Source organism: Antechinus flavipes, chromosome 6, assembly GCF_016432865.1.
Source record: "Antechinus flavipes isolate AdamAnt ecotype Samford, QLD, Australia chromosome 6, AdamAnt_v2, whole genome shotgun sequence".
NCBI classification, from domain to species: Eukaryota; Metazoa; Chordata; class Mammalia; order Dasyuromorphia; family Dasyuridae; genus Antechinus; species Antechinus flavipes.
Window position 1 is genome coordinate 147,040,294 of NC_067403.1, and position 15,379 is coordinate 147,055,672.

Here is a 15,379-nt window from a genome sequence, read left to right on the forward strand (position 1 = left end):
GTAATCAAAACTATCTATAGCTATATGAAAAATGCTCTGACTATTGATTGGGAAAATACAAATTAAAACAATTCTGAGATATTCTCTCATTTCTATTAGATTACCTTATAGGACAGAAAAGCAAAATAACAAATGGTGGAGGGGATATGGGATAAATGAGACATTAATGCATTGTTGGTAGAGTTATATAATGATTCAACCATTCTATAAAGTAGTTTGGAACTATTTCCAAAGGGTTCTTGATGTAGCAATACTACTACTAGGCCTGTATCCCAAAAGAGATTGAAAAAATAGAGAGGAGGAAAGATATTTTATATATATATAGACTGAAGAAGAACACAGGAACACCAGAGTAGGGATAATTTATATATATATATATATGGTTCTCTCTTTTTCTACTGGTTTGAATCATCTCATTGCTGAAAAGAGTCATGCCCATCAGAATTGATCATCATATAGTCTTGTTCTTGCCATGTACAATGATTTCATTTCAATTAGAATCAATTCATGTAAGTCTCTCCAGGTCTCTCTGAAATCAATTAAATGTCATATTTGAAATTCTGAAAATAAAATGGGAGATTAATGAAATTGAAAATAAGAAAACTATTGAAATAATAAACACAACTAAGTTGGTTTTATAAAAAGCAACAAAAATGGATAAAACTGTATTTAATTTGATTAGGAAAAGGAAAGAAGAAAATGTAATTGTTAGTATCAAAAACGAAAAAGGTGAATTTTCCACCAATGAAAAGTAAATCAGAGGAATAATTAAAATCTATTTTGTCCCAATTATATGCCAATAAATTTGACAATCTAAATGAAATGGATGAATACTTATAAAAGATTGCTTAGATAAAGAGGAATAAATAAATTACATAATTAATTCCATTTTGGAAAAAGAAATTGAACAAGCTATTAATCAGTTTCCTAGGACAAAATCTGCAGGGCCAGATAGATTCACATGTGAATTCTCCAAATATTTAAAGAACAATGAATTCCAAAGCTATGCAAACTATTTGGAAAAATAGAGAAAGAAGTCCTACCAAATTTCTTTTATGACATGGATATGGGCTGATACCTAAACTGGGTAGAGTATAAACAGAGAAAGAAAATTTTTGACCAATTTCCCTAATCAATATTGATGCAAAAATCTTAAATAAAATATTATCTAAGTGATTACAATACCTTATCCCCAGAATAGTACACCATGACCAAGTAGGATTAATACCAGGAATACAAGGTTGGTTCAGTATAACAAAAACTATTAGCATATTGACTATATCAATAACCAAACTAACAGAAATCATAAGATTATTTCAATAGATGCAGAAAAAAACATTTGACAAAAATCCAACACCCATTCCTATTAAAACACTAGAGACTAAATGGAGTTGTTGTTTTTTTTTCCCCCCTAAGGCAACTGGGTTTAAGTGACTTGCCCAGAGTCATACAGCTAGAAAGTGTTGTGTCTGAGACCAGATTTGAACTCAGGTCCTCCTGACATCAGGGCTGGTGCTCTATCCACTGTGCCACCTAGCTACCTCTAAATGGAGTTTTTCTTAAAATGATCAATAGCATCTATTAAAAACCATCAGCAAACATTATATGTAATGGGGACAAACTAGAACCATTCCCAATAAGATCAGGGTGAAACAAGGTTGCTCACTATCACCATTACTATTCAATATTGTATTCTAAATGGTAGCTTCAGTAATAAGAAAAAGAAATTAAAGGAACTAAAGTAGGTAATGAGGACACCAAATCATCACTCTTTGTAGATGATATGATGGTATATTTAGAGAAGCCAAGAGAATTAACTAAAAATCTACTGGAAACAACCTACACTCTTTAGCAAAGCTGCAGGATACAAAATAGATCCACAGAAATAATCAGCATTTCTACAAGAAACCAACAAAGTCCAGCAGCAAGAAATACAAAGATAAATTCCATTTTAAATAATTGTAGATAATATAAAATATTTGGGAATCTACTTAGTAAGGCAAAGTCAGGAACTATATGACCACAATTACAAAGCACTTCACACAAATAAAGTCATATCTATTAAATCAGAAAAATAACAAGTGCTCAAGGATAGACTGAGCTAATATAATAAAAATGACATTGCTACCTATGTTAATCTACTTATTCAGTGCCATACCAATCAAACTCCCGAGAAATTATTTTACAGATCTAGAAAAAGTAATAACAAAGTTAATTTAAAAAAACAAAAGGCCAAGAATTTCAAGGGAATTAATGAAAAAAAAATGCAAAAGAAGGTGGCTTAGCTGTACCAGACCTAAAACTATATTATAAAGTAGTAGTCATCAAAATCATTTGGTACTGACTAAGAAATAGAGTAATTGATCAGTGAAATACATTAGATTCACAAGACACAATAGTCAATGACTATAGTTATCTAGTGTTTGATTAACCCCCCCAAACCTCAGCTTCTGGGATAAAAATTCACTCTTTGACAAAAATTGCTGGGAAAATTGGAAATTAATATGACAGAAACTAGGCATTTACCTACACCTAACACCCTATACCAAAATAAGGTTGAAATAAGTTCATGATTTAGACATAAAGAGTGATATTATAAACAAATTAAAAGAACAAAGTACCTCTCAGATCTGTGGAGAATGAAGGAATCTGTGACCAAAGAAGAACTAGAGTATATCATGCAATGCAAAATGGTTAATTTTGAATATATCAAGTTAAAAAGTTTTTATACAAACAAAACAAATTAAGACAAGATTAAAAGGGAAGCAATAAAATGGGGGAAAATTGTATCCAAAGGTTCTGATAAAGGCTTCATTTTTTAAATATAGAGTAAATTGACTCAAATTTGTAAGAATTCAAGCCATTCTCTAATTGATAAATGGTCAAATGATATGAACAGACAACTTTCAGCTGAAGAAATTAAAACCATTTCTAGTCATATGAAAAAATGTTCTAAATTACTATTAATCAGAGAAATGCAAATTAAGAAAACTCTGAGGTAACACTACACACCTCTCAGATATATGACAGGTTTGTTTGAGGCCCTGGTGATGGTCTGATGTGTACCCAGGCCCAAGGGGGTATTTCTGCATTTTCTGGGGGCCACAGTGAAGTACATGGTGGTTTGACAGTTAGAAGAAACCTGCTTGTCTTGTGCTGTTCCAAACACACAGCTGTTGGAGTATGCTTGCCCATTCTGGTGCTATACCAAAGCTCCCTTGGCTATGGCTTATTTCAGTAACATAGACACTCCTCCTGCTGATCTTCCAAGTTTCCTGGACTAACAGATTGCTTCACCCTATCTCCTTGTGGTTTCTTTGCTCTAGGACCTGTTTTGTGGCATTATTTAATGGTTGACTTTAGGTGAATATGGGAAAACTACAGTGAGTCATTGGTTGCCTCACCATCTTGGCTCTATTTTAAGAAACTTTCAAAGGAAACTGCCATAATATCTTAGAGCCTGGAGACAAAAAAAAATCAAAATAATGCATTGATCCCTACTGAAAGAGATCCTCATATGAAAACTACAACAAAAACACCACCATTCCCAGGAATGTTGAAGCCAATTTTCAAAACTTTCAGGTCAAGGAAAAGAATACTGCAAGCAGCCACACAGAAACAAAATAACAGCACCCATTCCTATTTAAACACAGGAAAACATAGGAATCAATTTGTCTTTCTTTTTAAAAAAATGTCATATCTATTTAAAACCACTGGCAAGTAAGAAACTATCCAATAAGATTAAGGGTGAAGCAAGTATTCCCATTTCACTATTATTATTCACTACTGTCCAAGAAATATTAGTTATAACAATAAGAAAAAAATGAAGGCACTAAAATAGGAAATTAAAAAAAAAACAAAATTGGCACTCTTTTGAGATGATATGATGGTATACTTTAAAAAAATTTCAAGAATCAACAAAAAACTAGCTGAATTAGTAATTATAAAAAAGTTGCAGGATATAAAATAATCCCACAAAAATCATCAGCAACCAACCAAGCAGGACTCAGACTGAGATATTCTGTTTAAAAACCCATGGATAATATAAAATACTTGGGAATGTACCTACAAAGACAAAATCAGTAACTATATATATGTACAAAACACTTTTCAAACAAATAAAGTCAGATCTAAACAATTTTAGAAATATTAATTGTTCATGATTAATAAGCTAATTAATAATTAACAAAATAATTAATAAGTAAGCTAATGTAATAAAATAACTATTATATTTAAGTTAATTTACTTAATCAGTGCCATGCTAATCAAAAAGTTATTTTATAGAGCTGGAAAACATAATAAAAAATTTTATGTGGAGGGACAAAAATTCAAGAATATTAAGTGAATTAGTGAAAAAAAAAATGTAAAGGAAGGTGGCCTGGCCATACCAGAGGTCAAAATGTTTTATGAAATTGTAGCCATAAAAGCAATCAGGTTGCTTGATTGGTTAGTTGTTGATTTTCATTGTTGTCCTGTGTTCAGGTCTGATGTGTCTGACAGTGGCTGAGCTCAGAAGGTGCTATCATAAGTCAGCCACAAAAAGTCCACATATTTCTAAATTTATTCTTTCCATATTTTTTTTTGAACTACTGCAATTTTGTCTTGCTCATAAAATACAGCACCTTCTTTGATGTGGATGCACCATGTTGGAAAATTCCATGCCAGTAACTGCCATGTTTCACAAATGATGTCAAATTTTTTTCAGAGAGATCTTAACAGTATTTTGTAATGTACTTCCTGACCTCTGTATGTGTGTTTGCCTTGCATAAATTTTTCATAAAATAGTCCTATAGGCAAACATACTTTTGGCATTAGAAATATTTGGCCAGCCTTACCTGAGATGTACACCATGCAGCAGATTTTGAATGCTTGGCAGTTCAACTTGAGAAAGTATCACAGTGTCTGTTATCTTATCTTGCCAGGTGATATTCAGAATGGAAATTCAGAATTCAGAAATTCAAATGGAAAATTCAGTTTCCTGTAAGGGTGCTGCTATTCACAGGTACAAGTTTCACATGCATATTACAGTGAGGTCAGCACAATGGCTCAATAGACCTTCAGTTTGGAAGTCATTTTAATACCTCTTTTCTCCCATACTTTCCTTCAGAGCCTCCTAAACACTGAGGTAACTGTAGTTATGCATGGGTTAATCTCATCATCTATGAGTACATTCCTGGAAAATGTAGTGTCAAGAAACTTATCCACATCATTCAAAATTTCTCCATTTGTTGTAACTTTTGGTTCTATGTATGGATGCTGTGGTACTGACTGGTGGAGAATCTTTATTTTCTTCATATTAATTGTTAGACCAAAGTTGGCACAAATGGCAGAAAATTGATCCAGTTTGTTTCATCTTAGTTGCATTCAGCTCAGCTCAGTACAAGCTGCACACCAGCTTTCTTCATTTTAGCCTTGGCAATCTGAATACTAGGTTTTGAACTGTATTCTTCAACGAGAATTTAGGCAATTTTTCAGGTTTGTTTAAAGTTAGTAAGCATGATTTGGAGTAGATTGTCTATAAAGTCCCATTCAGCTCTGTAATTCTGTGATATTTTGACATTAGGAATAATCAGAATGAAATTTTGCATATAGGAATATTTGGTTGTGTATTCTGATTTTAATATTTTCTTTTGTCATTTTTTTTCAGTTTTATGCTAGCTGAAAATATTTGTAAAGATGGTTTTTCTAATCATATTCATTATTTTGTTTCCATTCCAATTTGATGCTTGTTTATTTGCTAAAATACACAAGGAGCCCTGCATTCACGACTAACTGAGGCTCAATCTCAGGATCAATAGTATTGTGCTCACCTAGCTCTCTCTTCCCTATATTTCTCCAGTCTTAGCTATCAAGATTATTAAATGGCTTTGATAAGTTTGTCTCTTTTCCAGAGAATGGAACTATTTTCTCTCTACTATTGTAGTCCATTTATTTGGCCCTTTCTAAATCTTTTTTTTTTTTTTTTGAAATTAATAGTATTTTATTTTTTCAATTACATGTAAAGATAGTTTTCAACATTCCTTTTCATAATATTTTGAATGTGAATTTTTTCCTTTCTCTCTTCTTTGTCTTCTCCCCCAAACAGCAAGAAATACAATGTACTTTATTTATACACAAGCATGTTAAATATATTTCCACATTAATCATATTGTGAAAGAAGAATCAAACAAAAGGGCAAAAAACAAGAGAAAGAACAAAAAATTTCACAAAAGTGAAAATAATATGCTTTGATCTGTATTGTGGCTCCATAGGTCTTACTCATGAGTCTTTTGGAATTGTGTTGAATTATTGTATTAATCATAATTGATCATTGCATTATGTCGCTGTTATTCCTCAATTCAATCAGTATTAGTTTGTGTCTTTCTAGAGTTTTTTTTAAATCCATCTATTCATCATTTCTTATAGCACAACATTATTCCATTATATCCATATAATACATTTTGTTTACCCATTCCCCAATTGATGAGCATCCTCACAATTTTCAATTCTTTTCCTCCACAAAAGGCCTACAATAAATATTTTTATACAAAAAAATATTTCCCTCTCTTTTTATTATCTCTTTGAGATATAGACAGTTGTATTTCTGGATCAAAGAATTTTCATAGTTTTATAATCATTTGATCATAATTCCAAATTGCTTTCCAGAATGGTTGGATCCATTCACAACAACTAATGATGCATTAGTCTTCCAATTTTTCCACATTTTCTCTAATATATTTATCATTTTCTTTTTCTGTCATATTAGTGAACCTGATAGATGTGAGACTTGTATAGTTTAAATTTTTTTTAAAATACTGAGCCACATCTGAATTCCTGTCATAAATTCAGCCTAGTCATAGTGCATTATCCTCATGGCAAATTGTTGCAATCTCTTTAATAATATTTTATGTATAATTTTTATTATTTCCTTTCTGTCTTCTTTATCTTATTCTCAAGAAATCTGATATAGGTTGTATATGTACAATCATATTAGCCATATTTTCACATTAGTCATATTGGAAAAGAAGATTCAAATAAAAGGGGAAAAAACAGGAGGAGAAAGAAAAGAACCAATATTATTATTCATTAGGGAAATTGGCTTATAATTCTGTTTTTATATTTAGGCTCTTCTGCAGCATAAAAAGATATCATAAGAAGAATTTGATAATTGTCTTTTTCCTATTTTCCCAAATAGTTGATATAGCATTGGAATTAATTCTTCCTTAAATATTTGACAGAATTAATTTTAAGGTCATGGAGAATTTTTCATTAGGTAATTCATTATTGGCTTATTTAAGTTCCTTTTCAAAAATGTGGTTATTTAATTATTTTATTTCCTCTTGAATTATTTGCATACAGCTGGGCAAAACAACTCCTAATTATTGCTTCAATCCTCTTTACTGGTGGTGAATCGACCTTTAACATTTTGATATTGGTAACTTGAGTTTTTTTCTTTTAAAAAAATTAAAATAAGGGGCAACTAGTTGGCACAGTGGATAGAGCACCAGATCTGCAATTAGGAGGATTTGTATTCAAATCTGGTCTCAGACACTTAACACTTCCTACTTGTGTGACTCTGGGCAAGTCACTTAACCCCAATTGCCTCATCAAAAATAAATAAATAAATAAAAATAAAATAATCAAAGGTTTATGTATCTTATTGTTTTAAAGTAAATTATATATTTCTATAAATGTGTATTTATAATTATGCATGATGATAATATAATCACCAATATAGTTTTTTATTAGTTCAATAGTCTTATACTTTCAGTTTTATTAATCTCTCCTTTGGTTTTTATAATTTTTAATTTTGTATTTAATTGGAAGTTTTCTTTCCTCTTTTTATATTTTATTCATGTAAACATTTAGAAATATAAAATTTCCCCTCAGAACTACTTTGAACACATGATGTAAGTTTTGGTATATTGTCTCATTATTATTATTTTCTTGGATGAAATTATTAATTTTTTCTGTGATTTATTATTTAACCAATTCATTCAATTTAGATTATTTAGTCTCCAATTAATTTTTAGTCTATCTTTCCATGATTCTTTATTACATATAATTTTAATTCATCATGATCTGAAAAGAATGCATTTAATAGTTCTTCCTTTTGGCATTTGATTGTAAAGTTTTTAATGCCCTACTATATACTCAATTTTTGTGCAAGAGCCATGTACTCCTGGGAGGGGGGGGGTATCTTCCTCTCTATCCACTCAATTATCTCCAGAGAGCTATCATATTTAACTTTTCTAACATTCTTTTAATTTCCTTAAACTCTTTCTTATTTTGTGTTTAGATTTATCTACCTCTGAGAAGAGGAATTGGGTTCCCCCACTAGTATAGTTTTGCTGTCTATTTCTTCTCATAACATAATTAACTTTTCTAAGAATTTGGATGCTACACCACATCCTGTATGTATGTTTGGTATTGATATTACTTCATTGTCTGTGATACTTTATATAAAGATTTAATTTCCTTCCTTGTCTCTCTTAATTAAATCTATTTTTTGTTTATGCTTTGTCTGGGATCAGGATAGTTATCTCTACTCTTTTTACTTAAACTAAATTGTAAAATATTTTCTTCTAGTCTATATTCTTTACTCTCTGTGGATCTCTCTGCTTCACATATATTTTTATGAACAATATATCATAGTATTGTTTTTTAATCCACTCTGCTATGCACTTCTGTTTTATGATTACTAACTCAATTTCCCTGCTTCCTACTTTCCCCCCAATTTATACTTTTCTATCTCCTTTCACTGTTCCTCCTCATCAATGTTTTGCTTCTTGCTAATGCCTTCCTCAAAATCTGTCCTCCCATCTATTATCCCCTCCCTTTTTTTTTTTTTCTTTTCCCTCTTACTTCCTTATAGCATAACATAGATTTCTATGCCTGATTTCCTGCCTTCTCTCTGCCATCTTGGCTCTGTCTTTTTGATAATCCATTTTTTTTTTTTAAAGCTGACTGCTTTTATGGGATTTTTTTTTCAGGGGTTTATAGATTTAACTCTAGAAGAACCTTAGATATCATTTAGTTCAGCATCCTAATTTTGTATATGGGACAAAGAGATCCTGAGAGTAAGTGGCAAAACCAGTCTTGTGACCCAGATCCTCTAGTTCTAAATCTTGTGTGCTTTCTGATGTGTAAAAAAACGGGACTAAACATTAACTGAAAAATAATTCAAAATATATGATTTAGAGTGATGAAACAACTCAATTTTATGGCTGAGGTTGAGTTTAGAAACCATTAATTCTAATGAATATGTTGCATTTTGCAAATGGTAAATTATGTTATACACACATACATATATATGTATGTAGAGAGAGATTGTATTTATACCTATAATTTATTTATAGGTATATATATTTATATCGATAATATATAATTTAGGAAACTGAGACAAATAGAAGTAAGTGACTTGCTCAGGTTACAAAGCTAACCATTTTCTGTGGTCAGATTTCAACTCAGGAAGATGATTCTTCTTGATTCCAGGCCCAGTACTCTACCCATTGTATCACCTGACTGCCCCCATAATAATATTTGTTAAAGATTAAAATTATGACCCTAAATGCCTCCCGACTCCCGTCTCTTATTTACCATCTACTTCAAGGCTAAGTAAACTGTTTTTGAAAGGCAGAAGTCTTTTCCATCATTTTATCATGTTGTCTTCAAGATATGATATAGTATTAGTAAAAATAATAAATAAACATGGCACTTAGATGAATTGCATTTCAAACAAGAATTAGTTTGAGGAATTCTCTTGTGCGGAATCTTAAATTTGTTTAACAGAGCAAATCATCATTCTATTCATCAAGAGATTCTAATTTTCTCTATAAAAAGATGGAAAAGATTTTTCATTTAAGTGAAAAGTTATTTTCTCATTTCTCCTGGCCTTTGTACTAAACAGTGACACTCAAAGAATTAATGAGGTACAGTGTGGAAAATTACTCTGAGTCCCTCAGAGAAAGGTGCTATGTAAATTTAGAAAAGGCTTATGCTAAGGGCAAAGGTAAATTATCTACAAGGAATAGGTAATTTTCAGGTATGACCTATAGTTGTTTAAACGTATTTTGAGATTGTGAAGTAATTCACAAGTAATTCTTATCACAGGATGAAAATTTAAAATCATTGTTATCCTAAATGGCATAAAAATATGCTTTGTGCATAGTGTTATATCAGATGTTGTGAGTAAATCCAATCCAATAGATTCCTACTTTGAGGAAAAGAAATTAAATGTTATACCTTGTATAAAGAGTTTTTTTTTAATTGTATGTGTGTATGTGACTATAGTGAACATTAATGAGCAGGGATATTCATCACAATGAATTATCTGTAGCCAATTTAAATAATCTTTCCTTGTCATAAATCTAAGGTCATATTACTCAAGTTCCCATTTGTATCTGATGTGCACAATTGTTTATTCTTGTTGTATTTGACAGTCAAATTATTGTCAATCTCCTTTTGGATATACACTTTTTGTTTTTCTGAAAACGATTTAGAAATTTGTAAAATATGAAGAAAGCCAACTAATTAGTAGTTTTAAAACATTACAATCTATATTTTTTTCTTTTTTAAAATTAACCCTCCACTCTTCTTAGATGTCATTCAACAATGATACTTTCAGTTCAAGAAAAAATTGACTAATTGGGATTTCCATTTCAATGACATATGAAAGTCTGTATAATCATTTGATGAGGGATAATTTCAGATTTAATTACATGGGCATTTGTGTTTAATTTCTCTTCCCTTTCCTCTCCTTTCCTCTATACCAAATTATTCCATGTAGACTCCTAAACCTATATATATATATATATACATATATATATATATATATATATATTTAGCCCTGATCAGCCTTATGAGATATCTAACACTTGACATGTCTAAAACAAAATACATGTTTTATTTTCTCTACAAACTACCTTTTCCCTGAACTTCCCTCTTCTTTATATGGTAAATAAAGAATGGCTATTTATCAATTGTTGTGAAAAAAAAAATATGAGCTTCAAGGTCTGTATTAGCTTTAACTCAGAAGTTGCAACCAAAAAATTCAATCTTGATCTATTTGGAGAATCAAAGCTTCCAGATATCCCTACTATAAGCAGTCTTAATTAGCTCTCATCTCTAATATCACATGCAATTATGGTCATCATGGTTTAAGGACATTGATAAGCTGGAAAATGTCCAGAGGAAGACATTAGTGATTGGCATTGTGTCCATACTATATAAAGAAATGGGCATATTTAGTCTGGAAAAAAAAGACTATCGTTATGTGTGTGTGTGTATGTGTGTAGGAGATGAAACATGATACTTTCTGTCAAGCATTTGAAAGCAGATATATAGAGAAAAATTAAGACTTTGAGGGTAAAAACAGGAGCAATGGAGAGAAATAAAAAAATAGAGAAAAGGTAGGACTTGTAAGGGCATTTAAGCTCAGTGTCAAGAACTCACTAATAAGAACAGTCCAAAAGAAAAATGGGAGTCTACAATATAATAGCTACTATCTACAATACTTACTAGTATCAAGTAATCTATGGTAGACTCCTCCTTTGAATTCTTTAAGCAGAAGTTGGAAAGTATTTGTCTCCTAAATTATACTAAAGATATCTTTTTTGTGGGCTGGATTAAATGACTTCTAACTCTTGAAAGTGACAATTCTATTACCATTATATTTTCATTCACTCAGGTTCATGATCATGGAATAATTCTTGATTTTTGGTTTTTCTTATGCATTCCTCTCTCTCTATTTAATTATGAAGTTTTTTAAACTACCAAATCTTTCATATTTATTGTGAAATGAGTGAAGCTGCAGACATATCCTTTTTCAAACCTGCATAACCCTTCTCATGGATTAAGGTATTTCTGTTGTCTTCTACTTGATCTCCCCCTTTCTTGTCTCTTCTCTGTCAGACAGCTTGATATTCTTCAGCAAGGATCTGTCTTTTTTTTTTTCCTAAGGTCCTAAAAGCTTCAGTGAAATTTTATTGTCTCTAAGAGTATTAGAATTTTAAACCTCTCAAATATTGTTATAGCCTATCTTTTTATTTTTTTTACATCTCTCACAAACATCCTTTCCAGCCAAGTTTGCTTACCTTATTTTTTTAATATAACTTTTTATTTACAAGTTATATGCATGGGTAATTTTACGACTTTGACAATTGCCAAACCTTTTGTTCCATTTTTTCCTCTCTTTCCTCCCAGCTCCTCCCCTAGATGGCAGGATGACCAATACATGTTAAATATATTAAAATATAAATTAAATACAAAATAAGTTTACATGTCCAAACTGTTATTTTGCTGTACAAAAAGAATCGGACTCTGAAATATTGTACAATTAGCCTGTGAAGGAAATAAAAAAAAATATGCAGGCAGGCAAAAATATAGGAATTGAGAATTCAATGTAATGGTTCTTCGTCATCTCCCAGAGTTCTTTTGCTGGGTGTAGTTGGTTCAATTCATTACTGCTCCCTTGGAACTGATTTAGTTCATCTCATAGCTGAAGATGCGCCAGGTCCATCAGAATTGATCATCATATAGTATTGTTGTTGAAGTATATAATGATCTCCTGGTCCTGTTCATTTCACTCAGCATGAGTTCGTGTAGGTCTCTCCAGGCCTTTCTGAAATCGACCTGTTGCTTACCTTATATTTTCAACACAGAATTTCATTTCCTGCCTTTGCTACTTTTTACAGGCTTTCTCTTATTCCAAAAATATCCTTCCTCCTAATTTCTGTCCCTGAGATATCTCTAATTTCCTATAAAGTTCAGGTTAGCCATGACTTCAAACATGAGGCCTTTTCTGATATACTCAGTTAGTAGAGCTCTCCTCCCCACTCCAATTAATTTGTTTTTAGTTTGTATAGACTTTGAATTATTTGCTTGGATATGCTTTATATAACTATTTGGTGTACTGAATTTTATGTAAATTCTTTAAGGAAAGAACTTCCTCCCTTTCCCCCAAAAAACCTAGCACAAATAAATGTTTGTCAAATTGCATTGAGTTTGAGAAGTTTTCAAGTATTTGAGATAAAGCTGAAATTCTGGCCATTACAGCCATTTTGGAAAAGTGTAATGGGCTGAGGCTTGAGTTGATGCACTGAGGTCCCAAGCACGTGAGGCTAAATAGTAATTGGACCATACTTTACTAATATATATGCTTGGAGAAAGAATAGCCCCCCGCCCACTCTTTGTGCAAGTCCTGATGTGTTGTATAGGAAATGACGTTTTTGGTGGGTGAAGGCAGGGGAGTAGGAAAGGAAGCGAAAAGGGAGACTGTGGGCTGGCGTCTTGTCACAGCTGCTCTCATTGTTATTGGTACTGCCCTTCACCTCCAATCCCCCTCTGCTACCTGGCTTCCTGTCGCAGCTGCCCATATTGCTATCGCAATCCTTCTTCATCTCTTTACTTCAATAAAAATTGAAGATTTTTCTCTTAACCTGAATTCCTGACTCCGGCTGATTTTAAATACGCGGTCATCACAGAAAAGGATTCCTCCAAATAGTCTCTGACTGATATCATTGGTACTGTCATCTTCTTGATCCTGAGGGGTGTACTTCCTCATTAAAATTGATAAATCTTTCTCCAAGGCATCTGACACTAAGAATATCCATCCCAATCAGGGCCTTCAAAGATTCCAAAACTGAGGAGTCATTCTTTCCCCCTTTCTGTTTGCCACCCTATGACAATGTCATCTTCATCTAAGGAAAAATCCATAGATTATCACTTTCTGGAGTGGAGCTAAGATGGCAGAGTAGAGAAAGTAATCACCTGATATTCCCCTACAAACAATTTTGAAATGATGACTCAAATGGAAATTTGGAATAGCAAAGCCTACAAAAAGTCAGATTGAGACTTTTCAGCCTAAGACAATGTAGGATGTTGGAAAGAAAATCTATGACATGGAGGAAGCAGTTAAACCAGAGCACATTTGAATGAGATCAAATGGTGGAACAAGATGGTGGTGACAAAAACAGTAGTTTAATCAGAAAAGGAGCTCTCAATCTAGAGATGTTAATGGGACTTGGAAAATTCCTAGAGATTACAAGGGACATCTACATTAGCACTGAATGCAGGATCAGACATTGCTTGGCACCTTCATGCCTAAACCCATTTGTTTATCATAGATCAAGGGTAAGGAGGAGATTTTTTGACAAGAGGCAGGGGAAACCAGAGGAGCAGTAATGTTTCTAGCCCTAAGGAATCAGTGACACTGAGAAATAATATCAATTATAGTTTAAAGAGAAAAAGACCCTGAGTAGCCATACTGATTGCAATATTAAAGGATCACTGGCCCTTCCTGAATAAGGACCAGAGAGCAGACCAAGAAAAAAGTGACCATATCTCCCTCAGATCACACCATCTTGTAAGCACTGAAATCTCCCCAAACCCTAGAATTAACTATGAATATAATAGTGCAAGAGAAACAAAAGAAAACAAAATACCAATCTGAAGCTTGGGATAGTGCCTCCCTCATTTCCAACAATGGGAGCAGAGACCATTAGCTTACAAGTTTCAAATCATGAAAGAGGGTGCTAAATGAGCAAACAGCCACAACAACAAAAGAATGTGACCATAAAAAAACAAACAAGCAAACAAACTACTTTTGAGACAGGGAGATCAAAGCATAAATTCAAAAGACAATCAAGTAAAAGCAAAGATAAATAAAACCTCAAGTGGAAAAAAATGAATTGAACACATGCTAAAAGAATTCCTGAAAGAGGTAAAAATAATTTAAAAAATCAAACAAGGTGATAGAGAAAAATAATATAAAGGAATAAAAATAAAGTAATTATGAAGTGACAATTATCATCTTGGAAAAAGGCTACAGAATTACTGAAGAAAATAGTGCCCTAAGAAACAGAACACAGACCACTTAGCAGCTATCATGTACAAAGTGGATGGCTTAGAATATGATATCCAGGAAGATGAAAGAACTGGGATTACAACAAGCAATAACATCATCAGCAAATGTGAATGTGATCTTGCAAAGAAAAATTAATATTTAATGTAATAGAAGGCTTTCTTGCATTCCAGATAAAAAGATGAGAGCTAAATAGAAATTTTGATTTATAAACACAAGATTTAAAGAGAAGCATAAAAAATGAACATGAAAGAATAATAATAAAGGACTTAATTACATTTTGTATTTGTACACAATGTACATATGTATATAGTCATACATTTACTATTATAATGTGTAAATAGATATATGAAAATGATACATAAATATCTTCTAAGGAAATTATTATAAAAGAGAAACTAGAATATTTCTACACAGAAAGAAGATGTCAATTATTCTTGGATAGTGTAAAAAAAAACCCACAAATGGATAGACAAAAATGTGGATGTCTGTGAAAGGGGAGAAGAGAAAGGAAGAATGGGGGAAATTATTTTATAA